Source organism: Schistocerca cancellata, chromosome 2 (assembly GCF_023864275.1).
Source record: "Schistocerca cancellata isolate TAMUIC-IGC-003103 chromosome 2, iqSchCanc2.1, whole genome shotgun sequence".
NCBI lineage: Eukaryota > Metazoa > Arthropoda > Insecta > Orthoptera > Acrididae > Schistocerca > Schistocerca cancellata.
In genome coordinates this window covers 739,095,806-739,106,141 of record NC_064627.1, presented here as the reverse complement: position 1 = coordinate 739,106,141, position 10,336 = coordinate 739,095,806, and the positions used below count along the sequence as shown (strand labels likewise).

Sequence of the window (10,336 nt, the reverse complement as noted above, 5' to 3'; positions counted from 1 at the left end):
AATTCGGCGGTACGTCCACCCGGCCTCCCGCATGCCCACTATACGCCCTCGCTCAAAGTCCGTCAACTGCACATACGGTTCACGTCCACGCTGTCGCGGCATGCTACCAGTGTTAAAGACTGCGATGGAGCTCCGTATGCCACGGCAAACTGGCTGACACTGACGGCGGCGGTGCACAAATGCTGCGCAGCTAGCGCCATTCGACGGCCAACACCGCGGTTCCTGGTGTGTCCGCTGTGCCGTGCGTGTGATCATTGCTTGTACAGCCCTCTCGCAGTGTCAGGAACAAGTATGGTGGGTCTGACACACCGGTGTCAATGTGTTCTTTTTTCCATTTCCAGGAGTGTAGAAGATAATGGAAACATTCATTCCGAGCATTACTTTTTGCAGGAGGAGCTCGAGCCACGGCCTGCAGGAAGTATCACTACGCCGAAATCTGACTGGCTGGAGACAGCTATTTAGGGGCTAGAACCAGGCCCGAAGTTCAGTTCACGCCAGATGCCGACCTCGTGTACTGCAACCGTCGAAGATAACGTCTTCGTCTCGGAATTGGACTGTTACTAGTATGTGAGTGTGTTACCACGAACCTTTGTGGAATATAAGAAGTGAACTTTTGTTTGCCTCAATTAGGAGACTTTTTTCGTTATTGTCACCTTTCGTTTGTATGTTCAGTCATCAACCTTGTGAACTTACATCAATGAAAGTTGTGTTGTGAAAAATTGCGAATTGTCAGTCACAACAGGCACAACAAAAAGGCTGTCAGAAATGAGCCTTCGTCGGAGAGGCCAGTGTGTGGCCTCAGCGGCCAGAGACTGCGGTCTTGCGTGTGTGAGTTGCGTTTGCATGAGTGTGTGTGTTTATGTTCTATCTCCGACAATAGACAGCAATGCATACAAACAAGCATCGTATTTCTGTGTATTTTATTATCTCGCATTTCTAGCCAATACATAGACTATTTGATTGCAGGATCACAGCTACAGGTTATTATTTGCAGCGAATTAGCTGCGGAGCACGAAAGCAGACTTGCGCGGCTCGACCCTATGACCACGTCGAGCTGGTCTTTTGAACAGAGCCGTGCATAGCCCATGTACCTGAAGTACGAGTAACCACAAGTAAAGATGTTGTTTGCAAGAGCAAATTCAAATGGCTCCAAGCACAATGGGACTTCACATCTGAGGTCACCAGCCCCCTATACTTAGAACTACTTAAACCTAAGTAACCTAAAGACATTACACACATCCATGCCGGAGGCAGGATTCGAATCTGCAACCGCATCAGCAGCGCGGTTCCGGACTGAAGCATCTAGAACCGCTCGGCCACGCTTGGAGGAGCAACAACTACCTAACAGTATTCGTTAGGTACAGTCAGAATTGGAGTTTTCTCGTCCGGGATATGAGACTAATTCCTTTACAATTGTAACTGTAATTCTAACACTTTATCGTATTCTGTATCCGGGTCTCAAATCTATCGCATTATAGACAATTTGCGTGGGGGCTCCGAGCATAAGATATTGCAGCAGTTTCGTGCGTGTGGATTAGTAGCAAAAGTTAAGTGTGGGGGAATTGGCTGCAGAACTCAAGAAAGAAGAAGAAGTCTATGCAGAGGCCCTCTGAGTTGGAGTCTGCAGCGGCCAGCAGCAGCAGAGACCTCGACGATGGCACAGCAGCAGCGGCGGCCACGGCAACATGGATTGACTACTGGCGGCGCCTTTGAGATCGTCGGCACCGCCAGCATCTACACTTTTGGCAGCAGCAGTACAGCAGATGCAGTCAACATGACAGAGAAGTTAAGCACTTGCGTCGGTAACGTTAATAAGCGTAAACCTGCAGGATCATTGTCAGTGATTGAGCTTCCGACAATTAAGCAACCACCCAGTCGACGTGGTTCAGAAAATGTTAGTGGGCCAGTTAGACAGAAATCTGAACGGGATAGTGTTGATAGGAACGATGTTAGTGGGGCAAATAATCCGAAATCAGGTAAAGGAGATGTAATTGCGGCTGATTCGATGGCATGGTTAAACTGAGTTCTGTCAAATTTGAGATCTAATTCGGAGACAATGCAACCTAGTATAAGGGCATTGAGTATAGAAACGGAACAGGAAATTGTAAACTCTGTTCAAATACTGACAGTGTAAAAGCTGAGGTGGAAGAAATGAAGTCAGATATTGAAGGGATTACTGATATAAAATTACAAGTTATAAGGGCAGACATGGACATAATTAACACCAGAGTCGATACAGTAGAAAAAGAGTTTAGAGAAAACTTAGAAAAGATAAAGAATGAGCTGGGTGGCGACGTTGAAAATCGTGTGCTGCCGCAAAATCCGCTTGAGAAAGTGGCCACTAAAACTGTTAAAAGTTTGTCAGGTGGAATTGTAGAATGTCAGAAAGAGGTGCTTACGAATAGAGAACATTTTGAATCTGTTTTAATTAAATAAGTTTTGCAGCATGAACAGTAGTTTAAAGACATGAGGGCCGAATTAAATTCTTTAGCAGCAAATCAGGGTAATACTGAGGTAGGTGTTCCATGCGTTAATCCAGGAACGACAAAGTGTTTTTCAGACGATAGAAAATACCATCCAGTCGATTTTGTTGCTGCATGTAGAGATGGTTTTGTGAGAGGAATGTCAGAAGAGGCAAAAATTAAATTCGCGAAAAGGCATTTTGAGGGCAATGGACAATCATGAGCAATGCCTACGTTATTTACTATCTATGAGGTGTTTGATAGTTGTTTCCCGTACAAATTCCGGAGTGAAGCGAATCAAAGGAGTTTTCAGAGTAAGTTCCTAAACAGACCAAGTTTCAGGTTGGTCTATGTGGAATTTTTGTGTGCATGAACTGGCTAAGTTGACGCATATAAATTGTCTACTGGGAGTGATGACTGAGATTACGACGCTGAAGTGACGACTACCGGAATTTTTGCGGTGGGATCTTGTCCACAATCCGACAAATTCCACAAATTCCACTTGGCGAGTTCTCAGGTTTTATTGAGAAACTTGAGCGGTGTTGAAATTCGAGCCACATAATTGGAACGGTAGACAGGGAAGTGGATACCAAAATGTGAATTATCGTAATCACCAAAATAGTTATCACTGTAATAATTTCACAGGGAAAATGAGACCGGGAACTTTCATAACGATAATCAAAATCGGATCTGAGTGGTCGGAGCTTCAGGAAATGCAATGCCAGAGTACGAGGTCGGGAAATTAGAAGTCCGGAGACGATTAAATAAACCGGCGTTGTAAAGGATACGTTATTTTAAAAGTTCTGTGGGAGTCGAAAATTCGGTAAAGGATCCACAAATGTTTGAGATGGAGGTTATAAGAAAAAAATAAAATGGGGATTAATTTCAAACAGTGCAAGCATAAAAAGAGTGCAACAAATCTGGTAAAATGTGTTGAGAGGTTCGATAGTGAGGATATGGGGCTGAAAAATTTTGTGACAGGGAATTGAATGATGGAATGAATGTATGTTTGGTGGAAAATTCTGTTATCAGAAGAGGGGCGAGGTGGATCTGACTTTGGTGGACATGAAATGTATGACTAACTCTTATGAGGCACTTATCAGTTGCAACAATTATAGAAATATAGGCGAAAGTAATATAGGTGATTTTGTATGGACGGAAATATGTGAGGATATCTGTGAAGGTGGCGAACCTGTAGTATCATCATCTGGATATGAATTTAGTGGTATATCGACGGAAGTATGCGAAGTTATTTGTGAAGGCGCTATAGCCGTAGTCTCGTCAGCTGGTGATGAATTTTATTACGTATCGGCGGAAGTGGATGACTTATTGTTAATTGGAGGTAAAGCTGATGTTTTAGGTGCTGAAGTTGCGACAGTTGGAGCTACTGGTCTAGATATTTCGGAGGAAGGAATTTGTGCATTTATTTCTATTGATGGAAGTGAACCGATGGCTCCCGATGAAAGAATGAATTATGAGTGTATATGGAAGGATGAATCTGAAAATTTGTTAAACGGTATGTTAAAACGTAAAGTGGCGGAAGTGTTTGGTAGGGGAGAAAATGTAGAAGAGAAACGGTTCGATCCAAGTTGTGTGGATTTTAAGAGTACCGTGAGTTCTAATGTGTAGTGATACAGTAACAGCAATTTATAATATGTATCGGTGGAGCTTGAAGGAGTTATTCGAGGTGATTTATGTAATGTATCGACAGATGTGATAGATGTTTTAAGTAAGAAGTTTATGAGTTGTCGGTGGACGATAGTGGAGTTAGTTATGAGAGAGTCTGTAGTGATTCAGAAGAAACAAATGAGAATTTGTTTAAAGGAGACGAATTTTTAAGTTGTATGACTAATTGTGTGAATGTTGCAGCAAATGATATCGTTATCTCGAAGGAAGGAGAGGATATACACTCCTGGAAATTGAAATAAGAACACCGTGAATTCATTGTCCCAGGAAGGGGAAACTTTATTGACACATTCCTGGGGTCAGATACATCACATGATCACACTAACAGAACCACAGGCACATAGACACAGGCAACAGAGCATGCACAATGTCGGCACTAGTACAGTGTATATCCACCTTTCGCAGCAATGCAGGCTGCTATTCTCCCATGGAGACGATCGTAGAGATGCTGGATGTAGTCCTGTGGAACGGCTTGCCATGGCATTTCCACCTGGCGCCTCAGTTGGACCAGCGTTCGTGCTGGACGTGCAACCCCGTGAGACGACGCTTCATCCAGTCCCAAACATGCTCAATGGGGGACAGATCCAGAGATCTTGCTGGCCAGGGTAGTTGACTTACACCTTCTAGAGCACGTTGGGTGGCACGGGATACATGCGGACGTGCATTGTCCTGTTGGAACAGCAAGTTCCCTTGCCGGTCTAGGAATGGTAGAACGATGGGATCGATGACGGTTTGGATGTACCGTGCACTATTCAGTGTCCCCTTGACGATCACCAGTGGTGTACGGCCAGTGTAGGAGATCGCTCCCCACACCATGATGCCGGGTGTTGGCCCTGTGTGCCTCGGTCGTATGCAGTCCTGATTGTGGCGCTCACCTGCACGGCGCCAAACACGCATACGACCATCATTGGCACCAAGGCAGAAGCGACTCTCATCGCTGAAGACGACATGTCTCCATTCGTCCCTCCATTCACGCCTGTCGCGACACCACTGGAGGCGGGCTGCACGATGTTGGGGCGTGAGCGGAAGACGGCCTAACGGTGTGCAGGACCGTAGCCCAGCTTCATGGAGACGGTTGCGAATGGTCCTCGCCGATACCCCAGGAGCAACAGTGTCCCTAATTTGCTGGGAAGTGGCGGTGCGGTCCCCTACGGCACTGCGTAGGATCCTACGGTCTTGGCGTGCATCCGTGCATCGCTGCGGTCCGGTCCCAGGTCGACGGGCACGTGCACCTTCCGCCGACCACTGGCGAAAACATCGATGTACTGTGGAGACCTCACGCCCCACGTGTTGAGCAATTCGGCGGTACGTCCACCCGGCCTCCCGCATGCCCACTATACGCCCTCGCTCAAAGTCTGTCAACTGCACATACGGTTCACGTCCACGCTGTCGCGGCATGCTACCAGTGTTAAAGACTGCGATGGAGCTCCGTATGCCACGGCAAACTGGCTGACACTGACGGCGGCGGTGCACAAATGCTGCGCAGCTAGCGCCATTCTACGGCCAACACCGCGGTTCCTGGTGTGTCCGCTGTGCCGTGCGTGTGATCATTGCTTGTACAGCCCTCTCGCAGTGTCTGGAGCAAGTATGGTGGGTCTGACACACCGGTGTCAATGTGTTCTTTTTTCCATTTCCAGGAGTGTATTTAATTACGTGGAAGATGACGAAACAAAAGAATCTGAGGGCAATTGAAAGCCTACAGATGATGCAGAAGTGGATCAGGAGAATATAAAGGTAGATAATGGGGAAAGTATTTGCTTAGGAAATGATGTTAGTTTTGAATGGTATGGTAAGGAAGAAACTAAGTACTCTTTTAAGCGACTGGAGATCGCAAGGGAAATATTGAAGTCGTTACTGCCTCACTGGTGGACACAGGAGAAATTTAAAGTAGCGAGCGGTCCTGAAGGGAGGAAAGACGAAACCCGAGCGAAGGAAGTGTTTAATGAATTGTATAATGGTGAAAATGAGATTGAAGGTTTGTTTGAAGTTGTCATGTGTGCCATGAATATGGAGGAAAAACAGAAGGGACATTGAAATTGATGACTTGAGGACGCAATGTTTAGAGAGCGATGCAATTAAAGATGTGCAGCCTGTGAGTGCAATGAACGATGGTGACGAAGGAAGAAAGTGTGCATCTCTCGAAACTAAAAATGGTGTTCTAAGCGGTTGTTACAAATTTTACCTCTAAATCTAAGAGCCCGTTGATGAACGAGGAAAGAGGCCTCGAGACTGAGCAGTTCAAAAAGCAGAAAGATGAGATTTAAAAGGTGCTCACACTGGTGAAAAAAATGCTATAAGAAGCAAAGGTGTTAGAGTTGCACCTTGCGAATGAAGTATGACGTGTGTACAAATGTAAGTATGTATATGCATTGGATAGCCAAAGAAACTGGTATACCTGCCTAATATCGTGTAAGCCCCCCCCCCCCCCACCCCGAGCACGCAGAAGGTTCGCAACACGACGTGGCATGGACTCGACTAATGTCTGAAGTAGTGTTGGAGGGAACTGACACGATGAATCCTGCAGGGCTGTCCATAAATCTGTAAGAGTACTAGGGGGTGGAGACCTCTTCTGAACAGCACGTTGTAAGACATCCCAGATATGCTCAATACTGTTCTTGACTGCGGTGTTTGGTGGCCAACGAAAGCGTTTAAACTCTGAAGAGTGTTCCTGGAGCCACTCTGTATCAATTTTTGACGTGAGGGATGCCGCATTGTGCTGCTGGAATTGCCCAAGTCCGTCGAAATACGCGATGAACATGAATGAAAGTAGGTGATCAGACAGGATGCTTACATTCGTCTCACCTGTCAGAGTCGTATATAGACGTATCATTTGTCCCAAATCACTCCAACTGTACGCGCCCGACACCATTACACAGCCTCCATCAACTTGAACATGCTGGCATGCAGGGTCCACGGATTCATGAGGTTGTCTCCATACCCTTACACGTCCGTACGCTCGATACAACTTGAAACGAGACTCCTTCGACCAGGCAACATGCTTCCAGTCATAAAAAGTCTAATGTCGGTGTTGTCGGGCCCAGGCGACGCGAGAAGCTTTTTGCCGTGCAGCCGTTCGAAAGTCCATATCGATGATGTTTCGTTGAATGGTTTGCACAATGATACTTGATGACGGCCCAGCATTGAAAGCTGCAGCAATTTGCGGAAGTGTTGCACTTCTGTCACGTTGAACGATTCTGTTCAGCCGTCGTTGGTCCCGTTCTTGCAGGATCTTTTTCCGGCCGTGGCGATGTCGGAGATTTGATGTTTTACCGGATTCCTGATATTTACGGAAAAATCTTAGTACGGAAAAATCCCCTCTTCATCGTCGCTCGGAGATGCTGTGTCCCACTGCTTGTGCGCTGACTATAGCACCACGCTCAAAGTCACTTAATCTTGATAACCTGCCATTGTACCAACAGTAACCAATCTAACAACTGCACCAAGACACTTGTTGTCTTATATAGGCGTTGCCGACCGTAGTACCGTATTCTACCTGTTTACATATCCCTGTATTTGAATATGCATGCTTATACCAGTTTATTTGCTTCTTAGGTGTAAGTGTGGTATTATGTGTAATAGATAAGAATCTTGGTATATTATATTGCTTGTGTAAAAGGTAAAAATGATGAATTTAAGATTTACGGAGCCACAGCTTAGTCCAAGGAAAGTGTCGACATTGGCCAAACGACTCTTAGGGCGCGGAGGTCGGCAGAACAGAATTAATTTCGTTACTTGCGGAAAAGAGGAATAAATTTTTCTGTACGTAAGATTTTTTTTTTGAGGGAGGAATTTCAAGGGGTTATTTATATGTATTACTTGTAATAATTTGGATGGGTTTCTTGTGTGATACATGTTGTTTATTTGTAATTATTGTTCGCGCAAAATATGGTGCGTAGAGGTCATCAGAACTCATTAAAATTTTAACTGCCTATGAGAGTAATACATGTAGTTATGTGCAAAGTATAAACAAAGTGTTTGGGGATGTACCTTTTGGGGACAGGTATTTTCTTGCAAATACGAGCGAAAATTTGCTGATTTTATGATTCAGCGATCCGTTGAGTTAAAAATGAAAGCTAAATAGATGATTCCTGTAGAGGGTAGTATTACTTCTAAAATTTCTAATTTGAAGCGGTAAAATTGTAGGGAAATGATAAAATGTTAACTGATTTATAATACTGAGCTAATTTCATAGCACGAAAGACGTGTTTTCTAGTGGGAACGTGGACAGAGAATTTGAATATAGAGCTGAATAAACTGTTTTGCCTATGCTATAAATAAGTTTTTGCTTGCTATCATGATTCTGATTGTATCGATTCCACTGTCGAGGGCGTTCAGTGCCTGATATACGGGCATTCGGGAAGTCATATATTACTGGTAACTAAACCACAGTCGTTCAGCACTGACGGTGACTGTGGATTGACGAATGTTCGGTGCAATAGTTGGCCAAGGGATTCATGAATTTCGGCAGAGGCGGATGGACTGTGAACTATCTGAACTTCGACGATAGTGAAGAACTGCGATATGGTCAAAGCAAAAAAGTGCTATCAAATGAGCACAAAAGCGATAAAAACTTTTGAAACGATAGATCTGACTCTAAAGATACTTTAAATTAATATGGTGTAATTTTTATAATTTGTATCAGATTTAGTAAATGTATGCTCATAAAATGTTATGACATATCCTAAGAGGTACATCCTGTTTCATACACCACTATTGTCCCGACGAGCATGTATATTATGTATATTATGTATTATGTATATTATGTATTTTTTTATCACTTAAGTATGTCAAACTGGTGCGACTTAAAGTGCCAAGTTAGCGAGCTAATGTGCCACATTAGGGGGAAGTGTGTAACGAGTATGCCGGAGAGTTATTCGTCCAAATAGGGCTGGTACTGAGGAGTTTGCTTGCTTTGCTGGGTGCGACTCGGCGGGACGAGGACATCGCACGACTGTCCCAGGCGAGCTCAGATGCATGGCCGGAAGAGGGAAAATCCCAGTACGGGGAATTTGGCAACGGCCTTGCCGCAGTGGATACACCGGTTCCCGTCAGATCACCGAAGTTAAGCGGTGTCGGGCCTGGCCGGCACTGGGATGGGTGACCATCCGGGCCGCCATGTGCTGTTGCCATTTTTCGGGGTGCACTCAGCCTCGTGTAGCCAATTGAGGGGCTACTCGGCCGAATAGTAGCGGCTCCGGTCAAAGAAAACCATCGTAACGACCGGGAGAGCGGTGTGCTGACCACACGCCCCTCCTATCCGCATCCTCAGCTGAGGATGACACGGTGGTCGGATGGTCCCGATGGGCCACTTGTGGCCTGGTGACGGAGTGCTCTCTCTCTTCAGTACGGGGAATTTGGACGATGCGTCGACCGCTTCAGAGGAGAGACAATTCTTCAAGAAATGGAGGAGAGTCAGACAAGCTGAAAGAGGCTTCGTACAGCTCTTCAAGACTCTATAATAATTCACAGTCAATTATTAAAGCAGATTTGAACACATCTGCGGTTCAGAAAAATGAGGAGCATCCGATGATAGAACATTTCAGTGTCTTTAAAACTACAGAAGTTAATATCTCACAACAAATAAACATTCTTTTAAACGCTTCATGTGATTTCAGCAAACGATAGCTCAGATGATAGCATTGCACTATAGCTACCAACCCTGAAAGCCAGTTACATGTACATGTTTTATTTCTTGATTTGTTGCGTCTTTTACATATTTTTTATTACACAAATGTTTGTCAGAACAAAGTATAAAAATTTACACAACAATTGAACACAGCATCAGTACCTCATATTTTGCATGCTCATGTTTTTATTTTATGAACACTTTGTCATTTTTCCAATACCTTAATTCAAATATTAATTGCAACTGATAATATAAAATCTTGGTAATTTAAGAAGTGGTCAACTGAATGTGTTAGGTGACACTTCCTCTCTAAAAGAGTGCCAGTAGACGTTTCTCAAAAGCAGGCCTAAATAATTGTTTAAATAATATTAACTACAATCTCATGTATGATGAGTGCACTTGCACATGAATACTGGCTTATTTATTTATGGACATGCCTTTATTTATATTTATTGTGAATGGTCTGAGTGTCACTGAATGTTTATAACATGTCTTTTTTTTTAAATATTGTTGTAATATATCAGTTTAATCTTGGAAGTAGTTATGTTGAGTCAAATGATAT

The 10,336-nt window shown here is 44.3% G+C and overlaps 1 pseudogene; it reads left to right on the top strand.

Moving 5' to 3' along the window:
- The first annotated feature begins 9,159 nt into the window (after positions 1 to 9,159).
- LOC126164269 (5S ribosomal RNA) lies at positions 9,160 to 9,277 on the top strand (annotated as a pseudogene).
- Positions 9,278 to 10,336: the final 1,059 nt, after the last annotated feature.